Source organism: Passer domesticus, chromosome 20 (assembly GCF_036417665.1).
Source record: "Passer domesticus isolate bPasDom1 chromosome 20, bPasDom1.hap1, whole genome shotgun sequence".
Taxonomy (NCBI): Eukaryota; Metazoa; Chordata; class Aves; order Passeriformes; family Passeridae; genus Passer; species Passer domesticus.
Window position 1 is genome coordinate 6496426 of NC_087493.1, and position 21095 is coordinate 6517520.

Below are 21095 nucleotides of genomic sequence, written 5' to 3' on the forward strand. Positions count from 1 at the left end.
CACAGAGAACACAGGGCTGCCATCCCCTCCCAGAACTATTGTGCTTTGGGTTTGTTTTTAAATCCGGAGCCACTCTTGCTTTAGAAAAACATTTACAAGAAAGGACAACATTGTAACAACTTTTCCAGCCCATGATCAATGAGCAAATGCAATCACACACACGCCTGGTTCCCCTTCCTCGTGCCCAGGATATTCCATGTGTTTTCAGTTTACTACTACAGGGACAGAAACACATATTCCCACAATTATCATTTGCTTCCAAAAGCGTTTTTCTCCTCTGGGATTTGAAGATGTCATCCCTTAAGAGCATAACCAGATCCTAACACACCCATGTTCTATTTATTTACATCCATGGCAAAATTCTCTATTTTCATCTGCTTAAAGAGATGCAAAGAGGAAAAAGAGCCTTTGTTCTACAATGGACCTACATTTTTCAGTGCATCTAACTAAGCAAATGTTTCATTAGAAAAGGCTAGAAAAACCCCCACATCAGTTTAATAGTGGAATGAGGGACCCAATTAATAAAATACCACAGAATTTTTGAGTTTGAAAGGGATCTCTAGAGGTTGTCTTGTCCAACAGCTCTGCTCAAGCTGGGGCATTTAAAGCATCCAGCCAGACCATGTTTAGAGAGCTTTGAATATCTCCAAGGTTCCTATTAAGAACAGTTTAAAATTGTCTATTCTTTAGGGTGAGCCATTCATATCAGATCGGCACAGACCTTGCTAGGTCATCTTTTGATTTATCTTCCCTCATACAAGAAAAGTAGTTTGAAAGTTAATGATAAAACTTCATCGGCAATGATTTCTTCCTAGAAAGAGTAGGGTGTAAGCACCTAAAACTCCATCAAAGAAGGGAAAGATGGCACAAACTACATGTCTAAATGCACTGGGAAAACTCCAAATACTTTAAAAGAGCCTCCTTCAGAATGAACACTGCCTCGGGATGTTTGCATCACATCACTCTGGTTCTGAAGCTTTATTTTTATGGATTTTTCATCGCTTGCCTCAGCTTTGAGATTTTCTAAAGGAACTGAATTTTTAAAGCTCTTTATGATTCTTCTCTTTAAAATTTCTAAAAAACCCAACCTCCTTAATCCTTGGACATATTTATGTATAACTTTGTGTACAAACTCCAGTCACATGCACTGACTCCTGTGCTTAAGGCCAGCATTACTTCTATTTCTAATCAAGATACACACACAGTAACAATGAAATAATGAAGTCTGGTAGCATCAGCTGTACACACAATAAAACAAATATCACTGCTGCAGCCCTCAGCACTGGAGAACCATGGAGGTTGATTTGCAGCACAGTACAGACACTAAGGATCAATGGCTTTGTAGATCTGTACTGGAAAACAGAAGACACAGGAAGCGCTATTTGCAAAATTAATCTTGTACCTTGCCCACTCTTACCATGTCTTTAAAAGAATTTAAAAGTTTCGCCCTTTATTAAAAAATCTTTCAGAATGGCAAATTACAGATCACAAACAATGGAGCAATAATATTACACTTAGATAGGGAGAATCCACAGCACTAAATGATTCTTTTTGTATCTCAGACACCATTTGGGGTACTTACTAGTTCTGGTTATTATCATAGTGCCAAAAATAGAGTAACTTCTGTATTTGCACAGCAGTATCTCGGAATGCATAGAATTTATATTAAATTCCAGATGTAATATAACTGTAAGGACTGAGCACTCTTTCTCAGAAAGTGAAACTTAGCTGAGTTAGGAACACATGGAATGGAAGAGATTAAATTGCACACAACTGTTGGTTATATTAAAACAATTAGTCAAGGCATAAATAGAAATACAATTAAAATAATAATAATATGTCATACGCATCTCAAGGAATTCCAGCAGAATACTTTGAAACCTTATCACAAAATGGCTGGTACTGATTCAGAGGCACAGTTTAAATATTCAAAAGGAAGGAAGACCATCCTGTGATCCAGGGACCTTATTTCAAAATACCCATTCACATTGCAAAGAGATCACAGCAGGGGATGTGGCAATAATGAACAACTGGATGAAAGGGAAGAGTTCTGCTGCCACTGAACCAAGGCCTATCCTCCAGCATTCTCCAATTACTTCCCCAGGCCTCAGAAGAGCTCTCTCCTGTGCAGGCATAAAATCTGAAGTGCAGCAAAACAACTTGAACTTGCAAAGGCATATTAAAGCAGAGCCGAAAGGCTGTTAGTCAAAAATCAAGATTTATGGGCAAAGACCACAAATTAATATAGAGTGCAGTATCCAAGGGAGATACTTGAAGGGATTTGCCAGGTAAGGAAGATCATTAATCTTACACTTGCCAGGCTGGAGAAGTGCAGGTGGTTCGGATTCACACCAACAATTAAGAGTCACTGTCCAGATACCTTGGAAAGGAGAAGCCCTAAACTCTACCTCGTGCTCCAGAACTGCTTAAACATCTTATACTAAATAGGTTTTTCAAGCAATTAGCGGTCAGGAGAGAGCATCAGTCTTCTCCTGTGGCTCTGCCCAGAGCAATCTGCTCACACAGGAACAAGGATTCCTGTCCCACAGGCTTTGCCGAGCCCAGCTCACACTCAAAGCCTCCCAGCCTCCTTCCCTCCACCCCAGTTACTCCCAAATCTGCCAGGGAGGAGACAAAGGTGATGGCACCACAACCAAAGCAAGGAAAAAAGAGCAGTGACCCACAGCAAAAGGGCTGGATTGCAGAGCAAGGTTTCCAACCCAGCAGAAAGCCCTTGAGGACCGGGGTAAGAGGAGTCAGAGACTTGTTTGCTGAACAAACTCAAATCCAGGTCATCTCAGCTCAATGACTGACTTGGTATTACCAGCAAGTTTAGTTTGGAAGTCCTGGCATTTCCTTGAAGCACAGCTGATTCTCTCCAACCCTGCAGATGGGTTTATTTACATAGGGGTTCAGCAGCAATTTCATGTGTGGCCTAAATTACAAATGAGAAGGTGGACATGAATCATTTATGCTCATTACAGTCCTTTTTACACTACTATAGTTTCCAAAAATATTAACAACAAGTTGATGAAAAGGTGTGGAAACATTTGAGTGATTTTATTGTGTTTATAATATATAGTAGTAGTAGTAGTAACATGAAACTATCAATGTTTAATAATTATTTTAGCAACATGTGTTATAAATTCTAAATGGGTGACTATGCCATAGAAAATATGCATAATGTTTTCAGATATTTGCTAAACATGTGCTGTAATTTTTAGAGAAACTATTAATGACAGGTTGTCCATTTTTGTGACCATTTTGGGTTCACCTGGGGCATAACCCTGGCTGGGCTCTTGTGCTGCCCAAGGTGGATCTGTTGAGGCCTCCTAAAAAATCCCTGCTTTATTCTTTAGCTTTGTCTAGTCTGTGTTCTAGGTCAGCTTTCACAAGGCATCAAGGGTATTTGGTTGTTACAGGTGGCTACTTATAAAGAGAAAAATACATCAATATCTAAAAGGGGATTAAGTCCAAAGTACTCAAATTTTTCCCTTCTTAGGTGTCACTAAAGGAGAGAAATCAAGATCCTCTCAGCTGCAGCTGTTCTCCAGTTCATCACAGCTAATTTAGGAACATTTATGCAAAGGTGAGACAGCTGGTTACAAAGAAACAACATACACTCCCTTTCTCTTCCATGAATCTCTTGATTTTCTAATATTTTAGGCTGTGGAACCCTAAATGAACACAGAATGTTCATTATTGCTGAGGAATACAGAGCAGTTACTACTGCTGACATGGAGACCAGAATTATTTATCTTTAGGGAGTAGTATTGCTCTGAAAAATAAAAATAAAAGAACTAAGAATATGGGAGAACATTTTATTTCTCTAATGAGGAACATGAATACACACACCTGTGCACAGCTCTCTCCAAGCCCTCCCAACAAATGGACTTGCTGTTGAAAGAGCCTGAGTCCCTTTACAGCTCATGGGTCATATTGTACTTCATAATAACTCCAGCCTAGGCACAGCACTGCACTCATTTGACTCCTTCAAAATAATTTTTTTTGCCCTCTGTAAAGTTCCTCTGTGTATTCCATGGTTAGCAAACACCACGCAACGTGAGCATATAATTGTCAAGCCCATCCATTTACCTCAGTTTGGACTCTGTCAGGAGCAGAGGAAAGAAATCATTTCAGAGCTTCAATACCTTGGTAAAATTTTGCTTCATTTCCTGGAGTAAATTTATTCTTAAGGCTGCTTTCTCTACCTGCTCTCTGATGACACAATTACCTGGAGGGGGACAAAACTTCTGCAATAATTGGAGCAGCTTCATAAACCAGAGCCTAAATTACCTGAATTCAAATATATACAGCATCAAGGAAATTGTTTGCAAGCATAAAATTCATTCCAATCTGATCTATCGATTGTGCACTTACTCCAAAATTCAATTAACCTGCTGCCTGCAACAGCTCTGCACAAGTGCATAAAACTAAATTCACGGGTAATTGTTTGCAAGATCAGGTCAGTGATTCATCCACATTAAGCTGTTCAAAACTGAAAAGCTTGTGTGGGTACCAATGCCAAGGGCTCCTGCCTTCCATGTACAATTATCACTGATGCCTCCCAGTTTGTCTTCACTTGTTCAGTGAAAAAGATGCATATTTACAGAATTTAAATGAAAGTTAATGCATCTTCCACACTAAAATTATACCAGCCCTGTATTCTTCCATCTGGATCAGAGCAGGCAACTCCATTCATGTTCTATTTATAAGAAACCTGTGCAGAGAAATGACAGGAAGAGAGAATCAAAAGGGGAAGAATGGCACAAAAGAAACATTTTGCACCTGTTCTCAACAAGAAAAGATTTTTTTTAAATCATATATTTCAGTATTAATCTCTCAGTTTTAGACAAGCACAATTTGCTTGCCCTTCTGTCCTTAATTTTACACCGAAATATTACAAGAGAAATTCTTTCAAAATGAAGAAATTAAAGTTATCATCTCAAAAATACAAATGTTTCCTGCTACTTATTTTTCTAATTGTCTCTGTACATGCTCTAGGTTGCAGGAAGCCTTCCTGTGTAAAATTAGCAGTAATCAGTCCTCATATTGTAGCACTGTGCAACTCCTGGGCAGGAAAGCCTAAGTGAGCTTCAGATCCCTAGGGGTCAGGAAAATAAAGATTTCTGCCAGCAGGCATTGGGTTTCAGATTTACCCTGCCAGGGCACTGCCATATATAATCAGCATTTGTCAACAGTAGCATTTTTCATAAACACAACAATTATGAGAATTTCAGTCACCTCCTCCTGAAAGAAAAAACACAAAAATGCTATGGTGTTCATAGTGCTGATGTATCCAATTGTATTTTCTTTCATAGATGGCTGGGATTTTTCTGCACCCCAGACATAGCAGCAGACAGCTGAGGAATCAAAGTAGTGCCCCCATACCTATGATTTGCATCCCACAGTGAATAACCCCATCAGGAGGAGTCTGTGTGTCCCTGATCAGGGAACTGAGCATCACAAAACTCTCCTTAATTTACAAAGCATTGCAAAAGCATTGTTCCACTTTGTTAGGTTTTTTGTGTGTGGTTTGAGAGCATCAGGCTGAATACATGTTATTGCTTATTGTTTATTATTAAACACAGTGATCTACAGGTACTGCACATTTTATTTGAAAATTAGAGAGCAGTAAACAACCTTACTGCTTATTGCACTTGTAATTCCACAACTGGTACAAGGATTTCTCACTAATGTCAATAAACATTTATTGCATGTTTCACTGTCCATCTCATCAGAATGGGGAATCATTTGCTTATAATTACCAAGAGGAGAGGAATGTAGTTATCCAAGCACAATGACTTTAGAACAATCTCCCTGGAATCTCCAGGAGCACACCTTGATGAATAACTCACCCCTTACAACAGCACTGCTTGGCAATAGAGCCTCCATTGTTTTTCCATGTCTCACTTTTTACTTTTAAGGACAGAGAGACACTTCTCAAGTCTACTGCTAGTTTCTGTGTGTGACCTTCTGCAGCGGGAACAGAACTCAAAGCAGATGGTGATAAAGTTGCACAGAAGATTTAAGTTATACTCTGATCTTGAGGTCAATCTTGTTTTCAAGAGCTGTTTCAGCTTCTTACAAAAAACCAATCCACTTCTCACAGGAGCTTCATCTTTTTTCCAGATGGTCTGGATTTATCTTCAGTTTACTTGTTTGCTACAACATACAGTAAAAAAGGACCACAGTTTGCTGTAGTTTCAGTGATTGTCATTAAACATCCAAAAGCAAATAGTGAGATATGATGTAACTTCTGTTAGTATGTTTTGTTGGTATATTTTGTTGTATAAAGAGTTATACCAGTACTACACAGTATACAAAACATTCTATACCCTGAACAAGCATCACAGATCCCTACAGCAAATCTGAAAACATGGGATTACCACAAGAAAAAGTACACCAAACACCTGGCTATGGAACAAAATGGCTACAGAAAGATGAAGATCACCTTCAAGGAATTATCACCTAAATGCTCCTCAGTTTTGAAAATTATAGCTGCATTTCTTACCCTGTCTTCCACCCAGATCTTTCCCACCTAGTGACAGAGTAATAGAAATATTCTGTACATTGCAACCAAAACAAATTTCTTGACCCCAGTAAGCTTTGTTACTGGAAAAGTAGTGCAAAAGTTCCCTGGAGGTCTCCCAAGGTCTGTGGTATAAGTGCGCTATTGGATTTGCAGTGAGAGACTCAGCAGGATAAAGACAATAAATTAACTAGATTAGATTAAATAGTCGGACATCCTCTCTTTTGAAAGAGAAAAAATAATCTAATTGAAAAAAAAATTAGAAAATAAATGACATACCCTGGGCACAGTCCCAGCAGAAATTGCTGAGGCTGATCTTTTGAATCCTTTCATTTCTGCAGAAGAGGAATAATTTCATATTTGGAAGTTTCTGCTAGCTTCTGGGAAACCAGATTAATTGCACAGTCCCAGTTTCAAGATCAAAAATGTTCTGATGTTAGTGCACATATTTTTTTCTTTTGGATTATCTATCCCTTGCTGTTCAGATAAATTTCATAAACTAGGAACTTCGTGCCACTTTATTGAAGGTGATACTCTGGATAACTTCAAGACTGCTGAGAAGATTCCTTTGCCATTACTTTTATTACTTGTATTTCTTAGGTGGTACCTACAGACCAAGCCAGGTTGATAGGAAATTGCATCAGGAGCTGCACACACACAGCAGGGAGAGGTCCTGACCCCAGGGGATTTATAAACCACAGTGGAGGGACACAACCTGGGCTTGAGGTACCAAAATACACACGTACCCCCCCATGTCATAAGAGTACCTGGTACAGTTTTTGCTCTCAAGAACTTTGAAAGGTTAAAGGGAGCAGCTAAAGGGGAAGACAGAAAAGGGAGCAATTTATTGTCCTGGGGATTGACTGTAAGACACAAGGCAGGAATGGAAAGGGAGATTGTGGGTAGGACAGTATAAAGCAGGGACAGAGGAAACTCAAACTGCAACAAGGTCTCTAAACACCAACAGGGTCCCTGCTTTTTAGCTCCAGTTCTCTCCAATTCTCTTGTCTAGGTCATCCAAGGAGAAGGAAACTGATGCACAGATCCCAGTGCTGCTGCAGTGAGTATTTACTCTGTACAGTCCTGGCCTGCCAGTATTCCATTGCTGCTAGAGTAAGTCTTCATGCAACTATACTCAACTTGTGCTAGTTTATATTAGTATAACATTTTAGTCTCTCCAATTCAGTTCTTGCTCTCTTCAGCTACAGTGTTTCAGTTTTTTCCAGAACTCTCAGAACTAGATGAAATAGTATAATTTTTGTCAAAAAAAAAGCAATTATGAAGCTCTCTTCTCCTTTGAATTTTTAACCAGCACCACAGAGTCTTTGAGCAGTTGCCTCAAATTAGACTTAAAATGAACCTTTCATAACTGCAAGCTTTGATAAATTCTGTCCTATTCTGAGTTTTATTCATAGTCCCTTATTTTAGCTTATGGGAACACGGAAATCCAATCTAACTATGAAGATGCCATGAAAGAAATTGCACTGTGTGATTCCTCCATCTGCCTGACAAGCCCCAGGGGTGCTCCAGGCATCTGGGGGATCATCCAAGCAAGACTCCTGGCCACCCAAGACTACCTGCTGCAGGATCTTTCAGGTTCCCTTAGAGAACAAATAGCTGTAACTAATAATCATATGCCTAAATCAAATAAATGTTGCACAGTGGAGTTTATACTTCTGTTCTCATGCCATGAAAGCACAATGCAGCCAGGCAGTGCCTCTCTGTGAGAGGCTAGGCAACACTAGGAAGTTTTTAATGTTGATACTTGGGCTGCTAATGGAATAACCCCTCAAGATTTTAATTTCCACATACTAAGCCCACTTGCTTGCCTTTTGTCTTGTTTGAAAAGACAGGTGTCTGCTGAGGAAGGCAGGAGTCCCTCTTGAAATGGAAAATGTAAACCCGCTCCCTCCAAATTATTACAATTTTGGAATTAAGGGGCTCTCAGGGAAAAATATGGCAGTAGGAATAACAGTTTTATCAGGAAAAATAAAAATGCAATAATACAAAACAACACTGACAGAGTCAGAATATGACATGACATGCTGTGGGTCAGGGTGTTGGCAACAGTCCCATTCAATGGTGGCTGCAGTCCTCCTGCAGTGACAGGAAACAGCAGGGATCCTGGAGAAGGATGGAGTTTTCCTCTGAAGGTCCAGTGGTGGTGTAGATAGGCCTGGTCCTCCTCTGGGAATCCAGTGGAGAAGAAAGCTGCTCCTCTGGGAATCCAATGGGAAAAGGCTGCTGTGGTGCTCCAAACCGCAGATCATATCCAGGTAGGAATGCTTGGCTCCTCCCCCTGGGTGGAGCATCTCCCAATGGGATGATGGCATTTTATCAGCCATGCAGTGACACTCAATTGCCCATTAACAGAAGATATTTCCCAGAGGGAGGATTGGTTGGTGAAGAGATAAAGAAAACTGCCCCACCTGGTTTTAACAGGTGGCACAATTAACAGAAGATAACTGCCCCAGTCTGATAGATGGCAGAAGAATACACATCCCTGGCCACACCCGGCATTTGCAACATAGACACCTTTGCAGTAAAGAGAAGAACACCATGTCATGGATTGCACTGATATATGAGCTGCCATCATAATCTAAAGACATATTTTCAGTGCAATTTCTTGGCCCTGACTACTGAACACCCAGCGTGTCCTGTAGGTCCTTACAATATTGGATATAGGCCAAGAGCACACAAATATTTCTAGATCACAAAATTCCACAAGGACTTAGGGTTCAACACTTTCCCACTCATTTAAGTGGCTCCTCAGCCATTCTTTCAAACCTCTTGATCCCTCCTTCTTTCCCTTCAACATTTACCATAAAAAAATGTTCTTTTCTGGGTACAATGCCAAGGCTCACATTTCCCCAAGTGTTGGTCATTCATCAAAACTAAATGCTTGTTTTCTTTCCATATCTCATGGGGCTAAAGCCAAGGAAGTTTTTATACCCTTCATAATGCAGTTCTTGATCCCCACAAATCTTCTGCTTCCACCAGTCCTGATCAATACAGCACTGAAGTTGTCACTGCCCATGTATTTGTGCAAACCTACTGCTGACCTTACTGCTGTTCCATTCCCATCTGCTCCACCAACAGTCCCTATAAATCAATTATTTATCAGATCCACTGGGACTTCAATGCTAATTACAATGAGATTTGTGGCTTCTGGACCAAAATGAAGTCCCATAACACAAGAGGTTTTCTGTTCATACCTCATTTTCCAATTTCTTTTGAAGTCCTTACAAAGGAGCCAGACCCCTGAAGGGCTGAGATCTTATAGCTCTTTGTCAGCACTTACTGAAATTATGCCATACACAATGAGAAATCCAGTGTTAGAAGCAAGAAGATGGCATTATCTTCTTCCTGAGTGCCATGCCAGCTGAGCCCTCAGGGCTTTATTCTGTATATACAGATATACATCTGTAACACCTCTATACTCTCTCTTTATATTCAGCTCCATGAGGATCCTCTCACACACTTTGTTGGATATGTTGTCTCAGATGCTTTGAGTTTCTCTCCAGGATTGATCTAAGCTACCCATGTTGCACAAATACTTTGTATTTTGTTTTTCAGAAATATTAGTAGCGCTCACCATTTATATAAGGGAAACCAATTCAACAGAGAGATACCTCAGCAGTGGGAATGAGGAGGCTTTTAAAAATTTGAGATAGCCTTGTAGATTCCACACTGCATTCTTCCATTTCAATCTGGTTGCAGTAACATGGAAAAAGGGTCTCAGTGGTGAATTACGACTCATACAACCCCTATGTGAAAATGTATTCTTATCAAAGTCTCATAGGCACTACTGTATTAGCTTTGAGCAACCTTCAGGTATAAACAATTCCATTAATCATCAAGTTGTCTACAGCAAATATCCCCAAACAGCACAAGAAACTACAGTTCTCTTACTGGATACAGAGGAAAAAAGTCCCAGTTTGATACATTAGGAATTAGAATTAGGAGCCTGGCTGGGATGGAGTGGAAGCCATCAAAAGACCCCAAAAAACCCCAATTCCCGTGAGAATCCCAACATGAATTTTCTTTTGAAACACTGACTTCTGTAACTTAAGGAGAATTAAGCACATACCAGCTCTAAATTCCAGCCAGGACATGGGACACACACAAAAAAAATCTGTCTTTTGCAGGATGTCCTTCAGCCATCCGTAAAGCCATAAGTAGCATATATTAGCTCTGGATAATTTGGCAAAGGTACATACATAACTTACTAAGGGAAAAACACCAATTGGTGACATATAAATATTGCTTTGACCCTGGGGTCAAATTTCTGAAACTTCTGACTTACAGAAGAATTTGACTACCTAACTCCCCCTAGTTTAAGGAAATAGAAGCACTTAGGGACTGGAACTGTAGAAAGCCAGGAAAACTGCCCCAGGCAGGTTTTGCACAGCTTTTACATCACTCCAGAATGGTTGCTGCTATCAGAGCAAAGCCAGCTACTAAAAGCACTCTCAGCAAACTTTTCCCTGCCTCTGCAGGAATTAAGTACACTTACCTCGCCAGCTTCCAAAGCCACATGAAGCAAACCAGATTATTTTGGGATGAGCGTTCTTGCATTACAGCCGCCGCTGCTCAATGTAACCGCAACAAACAGGCTTTTTTTCATTCCCTAAAACCATTATCATAGCTGGGCTGCTGATTCATCACAGGCCTGGATGCAACATGTTCCCAGCCCAGGTCCCTTGCAAGAAAAGGTCTCTGACATGTTGTAGGAAATGCTGCATTTGCTGCTTGTTTTTCTGAGCTCCACAGAGATGCTGGAGCGTGATGCAAAACCTGAAAGGGCTTCTTATATTCTCTTATCAAATTCCATAGTTCTCAGATGTACAGTACAAGGAGAACATATTAATTTAATTCACAGCAAAATGTAAGATTTATCAAAAGCCACCAAGGCTTAAGAGAATCAGCCTGTTGTGCTAACAACAATTTATCTCTCCCACACTCAGTACAGCAACCATGCTAGAAATAAGTGATAGTTTTTCAGCAGTACTTTGCTTTCATTTAAAAGACAGACATTTTTATCATTATAAATGTCTAGAACCCAAAAGATGCTGTCCATTATAGAACTAAATACTTAATATTTATCTATACAAGAGAGATCATGCACTTTTCTTGACACACTTTAGGACTGTAGTGGATTTTAGGACTTGAGTCCAACAGGGGATGTCAGTGCATCAAATACTTGAGGCTTTTGCCAGAGCAATGAACAGTGATGCATTGGTCTCATTACTGTCAATAAAATCACAGAGAGCTTTGATGAAGGTCTCAGTATAATAGGGAAGAGTTAAGGAATGACCAGCTCTTGAGCTGGGTACATAAAGGATGCCAGAAGCTTAAGAAGAGAGAAAATCAATGATTTTTCTAACTGGCTAAGTTAAAAGGGACAGATGCAGTGCTCTACCAACAGCAATATTTAGGCTGTTGCTGAAACAGAATTTTAGTCCTGTTAAGTTCCCAAGCAATAAGTGATCACAGATCAGCAGAGATGCTTCACTTGGACAGCCCAGGACTGAAAGGGTGACCCACTTGACAGACCCTCGGCTTGTGAATGACTCTATCAAGTCAAATAAGAGAGATGCAACATATTAATAATTAGTTCTAGCATAAAGTATTGGAAACATTCTGACCTGTATTAATATTTTGCCTAAAGTGATTTGCAGCCTTTTTCTGTCATTCTATTTAATATACCCAAGGTCCAGCTTCTGTTCTTGCTGCCAAAACATCTCTAATCTGCCAAAACATCTCTGATCTCTAATCTGTGCACTCACCCTCCCTTTACAGAGCTTATTTTAGAGTTTGCTCCGTAAAGGAGGAAACCGCACAGAGTCTCTTCATAATTCTTAATAGTAATTTTTTAACCACCTTTTCATCCTACCAACTTGTCCCTGTTGCTAAGTAAATTTTACACATATTAAAAAAATTAGTTTGTGAGCTAAGAAACAAAAAAGCATTATCACCAGATAACCTAAAGGATGCAACAGAGATCAACTGCCTACAAATATGTTAAGTTTGTGGTTTAAAGTTTGTTTATTGACAAGAAAACATTGGGACTTTGCAGCTGAGAACAGATAGAAGGATGGAGTGGACTCACCACTTTTAGCTCTATGAAATTACCAGTGTGTGTCTTTTTCAGTATCAATGTCATAAGTACATATTTGGTGTATACATATCCAGCACAACAGTGTTTCTAGAAGAAAGCAGGGCAATTACAGCCTTGAGCTGTTCTGCAATTTTATATTTAAACGTATGAAACACACTCTTCCAGTTTAAGAAATCATCTCTAAATTGCCAATCAAATCACTCCCAGAAACAAGACTTTTCATTTCTCAAGCTTACAAGAAGTAATTTACCAAAGCCAAATAGAGTTAAAATAATAATTTAGGGAAGCTTTCTTGGAATTTATTTCTTTAACTGTGAGCAAAATCCAGCCAAAAACATGGCTCTATTCCATCATCATCCATTAAACCTCCTGAAAAAAATATTACAAAATGTTCCTTGTTTAAACAGTGCAATCAAGGCTGCAAAGCCAAGCACTGTAAGGTAAGAAAAAGTCAGAAGTAAGGTAACATAAGGAACCATCACTCATCCTTGTCACATGACTGCTGTACACAGAATTCACTATTGTAACAAACACCTCAGCACATTCTGATGCTGCATTTCTGAGTCACTGTGCAACTCAATTAACCAGTCCTGGGCAGCAACTGAGACCTCTCCAGATGTGGGTCTTGTTGAGTTCCATGTCACACTCTGCATTCAAGAACATCCTTTTATTTTTTTTTTTTTATGGGATCTTAATAGTTTTGGTACATCAGACTTCTGAGTCACTCATATAGGGAGTGAAGGAAGCTGTTTAAAGCACCTTGTCCACTGTACTGCCAAAACCATGAAAAATATCTACATTTTACAATTCTAAACTATGTTTACCACTTTCTCCTCCTGTGGCATCCACATAGATCATCTTCCCTCAGCAGCCAGACAAAGATGACCCAACCTCTTCTGCCTCCATCTGTCTGCCCAGACATCTTCAGGTTTCCTGTTCAGCTGCTAAACCTGCCCTGCAGATGCCTAGAGAAGAACACAACATACAAACCGTACGTCAATACCTCAATTCTGCTGAGTTTTTCCAATTTTGTTTGTCAGAAAGGCTTTGGCTGATGCATTTTTCATCCTCACCAATGCCTTGTATGCACAAAAACTTTTACCTAAAAACCATTCCTTTAAAATTCAGTTTCTCAGTCTCTTTCTTTTGCCAGTCTGTGAGTGTGTCCTGACAGGTGATGACTAAACAGGTGAAAAGAAAAAGAAAAAGCAAAAGCAATAGAAAAAGCCAGTGTGGCCCATACAAGCCACTTTCCTAGTGAGAATTTACTAAAGAAACTTTTGTCTACCCCTCCAGCACAGCTGATGAAGCACAAAGCATAGAGAGTGAAAACTCTAGATCTCCTTACTGCTTTACCTGGATTGGCATTGTTTGGTTTTGTAAGCCAAGATTTGATTACTTTACTATGCAAAACAGAAAAATATAAAAATAAGATTAGTTAATTTCAAATTCCCAGCTAAAAACTATAAATTCCTTACATGAAATGTGATTTCATGAGACAATTTTGCCTACAAGTTATTTGTAGTGAATTGCAGGCAGCCAGACCAGATCTCTGCACAGGTTATTTAAGTGCTCCTCAAGTGCAAAAATGAAAGATTTTTGACCCAGAGAGCTTTGACTCTTCTGTGCCACATGAGGCAGCCAAGAGGTCAATATAAGCAAGCTGCAAAGTGAGCAGAGAGAAACAGTAAATTGTTGGTCAGCATGACACGAGATCACAAAAGGTGATCCATACCACTCAGGTATGGAAGAGGTATCAGATGAAGCAATGGGACACAGGTTGAAGGTAAAGGAGGTGCTTTTCCCCTCCACAAAAGATACAGGTAAATGATGGAACCCTTCACCACAAGACAGCAGATGCAGAGAATTCATTTATTTGGACACAGAGCAAAGACCCAAACTGTAGTCTAGATACAGTGTCCAGAAGCCATTTACCAACCATGAGGTGTGGGTTTATCATATCAAGTAAAGTCAGCAATTAGCTGGGGTTCATTTGTTGTTGATCCTGGGATTCATAATCTCATTATCATTGTCTAATTGCTGTGGCTGCAAATTGCAAGATTAACCTGCCTAGTTGGCTTGCAATTAGTAAATCCTGAAATGCCTATGAAGTGTTTCAAAGTGGAGCAAAGTAAAGGAGATTTGCTAGTAGTACTTTTCTATGCAGCACCATTACATTTCCTTGGAAATGGTGATATTAGAAAGTACTAAAAAGGCAGATATTTATCCAGACAAATGCAAAGATTCACAGCATTCCAGAGCTCTCAGTCTCCGTTCCTATGCATTACTGTGAATTTCCAAGTTCAGGCTACAGATATAAGAGAAGTTTGACAAACTCCTGTTGTCACAAAAAAACAGCAGCTTGATGGAGTATTCCTGGTCACAGTGATTTCTCCATAGCTGAACAGGCTCAAGAAAAATAAAGGGTCAACACATTATAAAGATTTATTGGTTGGAAACATTAAGTTTTTATTTAAACATCCTTACAGCCTTTCAAGTATTTATAGAGGTACAGTTTATAGGTTATAACACATGACATTACCAATGTATCCTACCCTTTGAAAGAACACTTCCTTATTTTTACAATTTAATATTCACTGCTGAGCTGTCCTTGCTTGTAAAGGCCTGTCAGGTTCAAATGTAGAATTAGATGATCCAAGACATCCCGTCTCTGGTGAATAAAAATTTTACATTATTGAATTTGCCAGAAGATAATAATAAAGGTGCCTATTCTGCATTTGCAAGTTATTATCTCTTTTTCCCAATGTTGCACAAATTGCAGGGTTTGCACATAGCCTGGTTCTTCCTTAACCTGAAAAAAGGCTTGGCAATCTTCCTATTTAATATGCTAAACCTCATGTGCCACAGCATTAGTTAATCTTTAAATGTTAAGCAGAAATAATCAACAGACAGGGCTGGAAAATAAAAAAAAAGGGGCTGCAAAGGGTTATGCCTAGCTGTAAAACTTCCAAGATTGATTCTTCTTCAGTGGAGTTACCATGGGCAGCTGAAGGTTCCAAGAATAACAATGCTCTCAATGAAAGCATAGAAGGGGAAAAAAAAGAAAAGTTACATAATATGGATTAAGTGACACAGTGAAATCAAGAATTTCAGTTACATACAACTCCCAGCACTCTGGGAAGGTTTTCTGCATATGTAAAGAAATATTTTGGGTTCAGGAGAACAGAACACTTCCTACTTTATCTTGGCATTTTCTGAGAGAACAGAGGCATCAGTCATATGATTTGGTCCCCTGTAAAGTATTTTGGAAACTCTTACATTACCTAGGAGCAGATGGATGAGTCCCAGCTGGTGCTGAGAGCCCTGGAACAGGATATTTTTCTGAGTCAGCAGGAAAAGCACAGCTTCAGTCCAGGGTCTGATATTCAAGTGTGCCCAACACCAGCCTCCTCTCTAGGACCACAACCTTCATTAATCCCCCACCACTAGCTGACCAGAAGTTTGAAAGAAATGATGGAGAGTTCTCTGCAGTGTTTTCCTTTTGATGACTTTTCCCCACAGCACTATGCAATAGCCCCTTTTGTTTGTCTAAGAGACAAATTAGATACATTTTTGGTTTTAGTTGCAGCAGTCAAGACTGGTGTGAGACAATAAGTTTAGGAACTTTATAAAATGATACAAGGGTAAGATATCTTGAGCTAAAGTACTTGGAAATGCTTTGATTGTGAAATAACTCTACTAATAACCATAAACAGACTGGTAAAAAAACTTTCAGAACAGTTCCAGAGTAAAAGTCATTACAGACAGCTGAGGTACTCAATAAGATATAGAAGGTTATTAACACATTGCTGCAGTTCATCTGAAGCTCCTTAAGCCTTTAAATTCTTACTTAAACAGAGACAAAGTGTGGCATAAATAATATATGTCTAGGGAAGTTTTAATTATGGTTGCCAACAGCTTCTCACACAAAAGCCCATTTAACACATCCATAAACATCCAGACAGTTATAGGAACAATTCCAAGCACTCATTTTAGCACAGCTAATGCTGTTTAGTTTGTAAAGATCGAGGGTATTTTGGGGGTTATATCATTCCCTATTGTAACGACTCAAGGAATTTGGGGGTTTCTAGCATTTCCTACCCAAACCCATGTTTGGGTAGGGAATTCCCATGTTCTTCCCTAATACAATTGCATATTCTCTTTTACCTAATCCATACTATTGCTAAGCATTTATTGATAGATTTTTCTTGCCTTTGAAGACCTACAGTATCAACACAGAAGTGCTACCATGGAACAACACAGTCATGGTATAATAGACAATACACCAGAAAACGTCTCATATATGACCAATGTTTTCAAGGAGGGGTTTATCAGATCTCTGCCTATAAAATTGTGCTGAAAGCTTATGAATGGTGAAGGCTGCACCTCCACAGCAGCTGTGTTTCTCCAGACAAGAGCTCAACAAGAGCATCCCATTATGGAATATCACCTAGAGGGACCTGGACCAGCTCAGAAGTGTCACAGGAGAATCTCAGGAGATTTAATAAGACAAAGTGTAAAGCCCAGGCTGGATGGAGCTCTGACAACATGGTTCAGTGAAAGGTGTCCCTACCTATAGCATAGAACCAGGTGATCTCTAAGGTTCCTTCCAAGCCAAGACACTCCATGTTCACCACCACTACCTCTGTGACACAGGTTACTCACCACAGCTCTAAGGATGCCACCCAGATTCTGTTCAAATCAATAGAATAAGGCCAAACATCCCACTTTTGGTTGCACAAACAAGGCAATTAACAAAATCTAATTTAAAGCCAAAGTCTTTTGGGTCTGTGGAGCAGAGAAGACAAAAAAAAGTACAGCAGTAACCACAAAAAATTAATATAGAAGATCAAGAGCCACCTCTTTCTTCTCCTCCAGCAAGCTTAATTAGCATTGTAGTAGTGAAAAGCCACTGACTCCAAAGGAATGCTCATCTTCAAGGAGCCCTAACTACTAAGTCTAAAAAGAAACACTATTTTCTCCTAAGAACTTCTTTGAAAATAAAAAACAAAATCTCTAAAACAATCTAGACATTATACTATTCAACACATATATGGAAGTATTTCCAGGAAACAAGTATAAGGTGCAGCACAACAGAGAATTTTTTCCTAGGAATGTCTGTAATTAATTCTGCAAAGGGTAGAAGTTGGACTGAGTCAGAAAACTGAGAGCCAGTCTTAGAACAGAACTTGGACATAAGTGGAAAACCAAGGATGCTAAACTAAGGCCATCTGTAGCTATTTTATACCTGAAGAAAACGTTATGTATTAGTCAGCATTAAAGGAGCAAAGAAAATCCATAGCAGCAGTCAAACTTTCTTGCAAGTTATCCATTACTTCCTTTACTTGACTGGGAGCAAAAGAACCAAAGGACAGTGCTGCATCAGCCTGGAAACTCACTCCATCCTCCAGGGACCTCCCTGGCAGCCAGGGATCAATACAGGGACAGCCAGGATAAGGGAAACAGCCAAGCAAGAGCAAGGGTGATGGGGGGAGTATCCAGGTGAGAACAGTCCCAGGGCCTGGAGCAGTCAGACCAAATCAGAGCAGCTCTGGGGCTACTCTGACACTCCAAGGAGCAAACATCAGGTGGTGTTAGAATCAGCTACCTGAAGAGATTTTATTAACTCCTACTTCAGATATCACAAACACTATGAAATTGCTTTTCTAACTTGTGACTTATTAGCAGGAATTTCATGGTTTTGGGGTTGGGGTTTTTTATTGCTTGTTTTTCCTTTTTTATGCTGCCCATGTGTCCCTCAGAAAGCCAGACCACATAACAGAATATGAAGGCTATCCAGTTTGTCCTTACAACATTCCAACTACTTCTCCACTGTTTGTCATTAAGCTTATCTCTGCAGAAGACCTCCACAGACTTTCTACAGAAATACTTAGAAGAAAATTGCCTGGGCTCTTCACAGAAGTAAAACTTCTCATAAATTAAGGAAAAAGAAACACGCAATCCTCCGTGCTAAAAATAATGAAAACACACATTGTGGGGGGTTGAGGGGGGAGGTAGACAGGAGAAACTGCATTCCCATTTTCAGTGTTTACCATTTGAGCCCCTCTCTGTTGTATTGATTTTGTGTTGCAACAATTTAAAACAAATAGCCCAAAAGGCTGTGGTTGCAAAATAATGGTCACTCTGGAATAGACTCACAGGATGGAACAGAATGCAAAGTTATTGACCAGCTCTCCACTGTGAGGTGATGCAGCTGCACTGACAGGAAAGGGGCCAAGGGCTCTTGCTCTGGAAGACAGATATCAACCACTGACTGGAAAACCACAGATCTTAGAAACTAAAGACAATAACTAATGGAAACCCCATTTGTAAATAGTATTCTCCAGGGTGTTCAGACATACATGCCTTAGATAAATTTTAAAATTAGTTTTGTCTCAGACCTGCCAAATCCATCCAAGAGCAATTCAGTCTGAGGTTTCCAGGTTGTTGGTTTTTTTTTTTCACACAGTAGAGCTGATTTGACATGTAAGTGTTGACTGACATACTGCGAGATTTTGCTCCCATTTCAAGGAAAACAACCCAGATCATAGGGATGTTATGTAGGAATGTTCTGTTTCTCCGTCAGCAGTGAAAATAATTTCCATTTGCTGTGCTGGTGTGGTAAATGCAGCAACACCATACTTATGGTCAGCCCTGGCAATGCTTGGCATCTCTGAGTTAACTCTCCTTCTGAGCTCTTTAAGTACTCAGCACATCTCTTCCTAATGCTGCTAATGTTCATTTCATTAAGGTAAAAGTAATTATAGTTTTGCATGCTTTACTCTTTACCCTTATTCACAATTCTAACAGCTAATATGAGGTGCCAAACCACTACTAATTGAAAATTGATTTTAGATTCAATTAAATGGCAAGCCCAGAAGGTAAAGGTACATGCACCAGTCTCATCAGTCCCTGGCAAGCAAGCTGAATTTCACTGAAACAATCAGCACCTCCAACTGCAACAGTGGCACCTACAGATGATGTCTGCGGAATACACGGAACTTTAGCTTTTAATTGCCAAGGAAGAGACACAATTAGGTATTCTCAGGTGTTACTTAACATTGTGACAGCAACAATTTGTGATGATCACTGCTAGACCTAGAAGATGAGCCCAAACTCACAGTGCCCTACAGCTGCTGGATCCTGCTTTATCTTCTTAGTCTGTGGCAAGACTTAAGAAAGAAATGTCTTGACATTTACCTCAATAGCAAGTTTAAGAAAAGTTTGTTGTAAAATTGCATTATTTTCTTTAAAGTTTTTTTCATTTCCAAACCCGACGTTCCTCCCTCTCTCTCCTAACACTGCTGTGAAAATCTGTTGACACATGAAGAATTCCATTGCAGAAATAATTTTAAAGGATACAGCTATGAGTTAAACTGCTTGCATAAGGCAAGTGACTCTACAGACATGGCCTCACAAATGGAACTAAGTCTAGTCTGTTCCTAGATAGATATAATCCATATCAAAGGCCAAGATTTACATCTCTTGCAGTTCGGGGTAAAAGTTCTGGCCTGAACAGCACCAGTGCACCTGAGCAAGGCTGTTCAAGGCAGTTCATGGTGCCCTCACACTTGTGAGGCAAAGTACAGTCTGTGATGAACATCCCCACAGGGACAGCATTGATCAAGTCAGAATCATACAAAAGATAAACAGCTTAGACAGCACGTGGGTGGCAAGAGCTGGTGGAATGCTCCAAAGATGTTAAAATTAGTTCTTATAACTAAAATTATGCAATACTACCCAAAGCAGAGAAAAACTGCAATTCATTCTTTGGTGGTGAAAATCATTCTGGTTTTAACGTCTGAGAGGGGCCAATCTGATTTTCATCATGTGTTACACATGAAGTGAAGGATTCCTGTAAGGGGCTGTACATGTGCTGTCAGCCCTGTCCCTGGGGAAGGCTCTCCTGGCAGCCAGTCCAGGCAGGGGAAGCTTCCACCTGGGGCTGTGAGTGACCCCCACACGCCAGTGGGCAGACCCCTGGCTGGACAGAAGTGCCCAGGAAATCAAGCTGCAGGAGGAACCATAGCACATGAAAGCAGCTAACTGCAACACAACAGGAGCCAGTTTCATGGGGTACCCTGGAGCAAGTGTATTGTGGGGAACACTTCATGTGCAGAGACACGAGGCTTGACTCTATTTTCTCAGAAGGCTGATTTATTATCTTATATATTATACTAAAATACTACATCAAAACTATACTAAAAGAACAGAGAGAGAAGAGAGATCAGAAGGCTACAAAGAACAGGAATAGAATAGAATGCATAACAAAATCCTGTGACTGCTCACAGCCTTGGCACAGGGGGCTGTGATTGGTCATCAACTGAAAACAATCCACATGGACCAGTGGAAGATGCACCTGTTGCATTCCACAGCAGCAGATAGTTATTGTTTACATTTCTTTCCTGAGGCCCTCAACTCTCAGGAGGGAAAAATCCTAGC

The 21095-nt window shown here is 39.9% G+C and overlaps 1 long non-coding RNA gene across 6 annotated transcripts in view; it reads right to left on the bottom strand.

Annotated features, from left to right (window-relative positions):
- LOC135284272 (uncharacterized) overlaps window positions 1–17227 on the bottom strand; it is a 35384-nt gene extending 18157 nt beyond the window's left edge. For 2 of the 6 annotated variants that reach the window (XR_010349699.1, XR_010349697.1), the window contains exons 1-3: window positions 17040–17227; window positions 15938–15977; window positions 13478–13618 (exon numbers count right to left, since the gene is read on the bottom strand). This is a non-coding gene — a long non-coding RNA (uncharacterized LOC135284272). Of the gene's footprint in view, window positions 1–4096; window positions 4109–4211; window positions 4235–12572; window positions 12741–13477; window positions 13619–15937; window positions 15978–17039 lie in introns of those variants that run through there. The other 4 variants (XR_010349700.1, XR_010349696.1, XR_010349698.1 and 1 more) reach the window with 4 other exon arrangements.
- Window positions 17228–21095: the final 3868 nt, after the last annotated feature.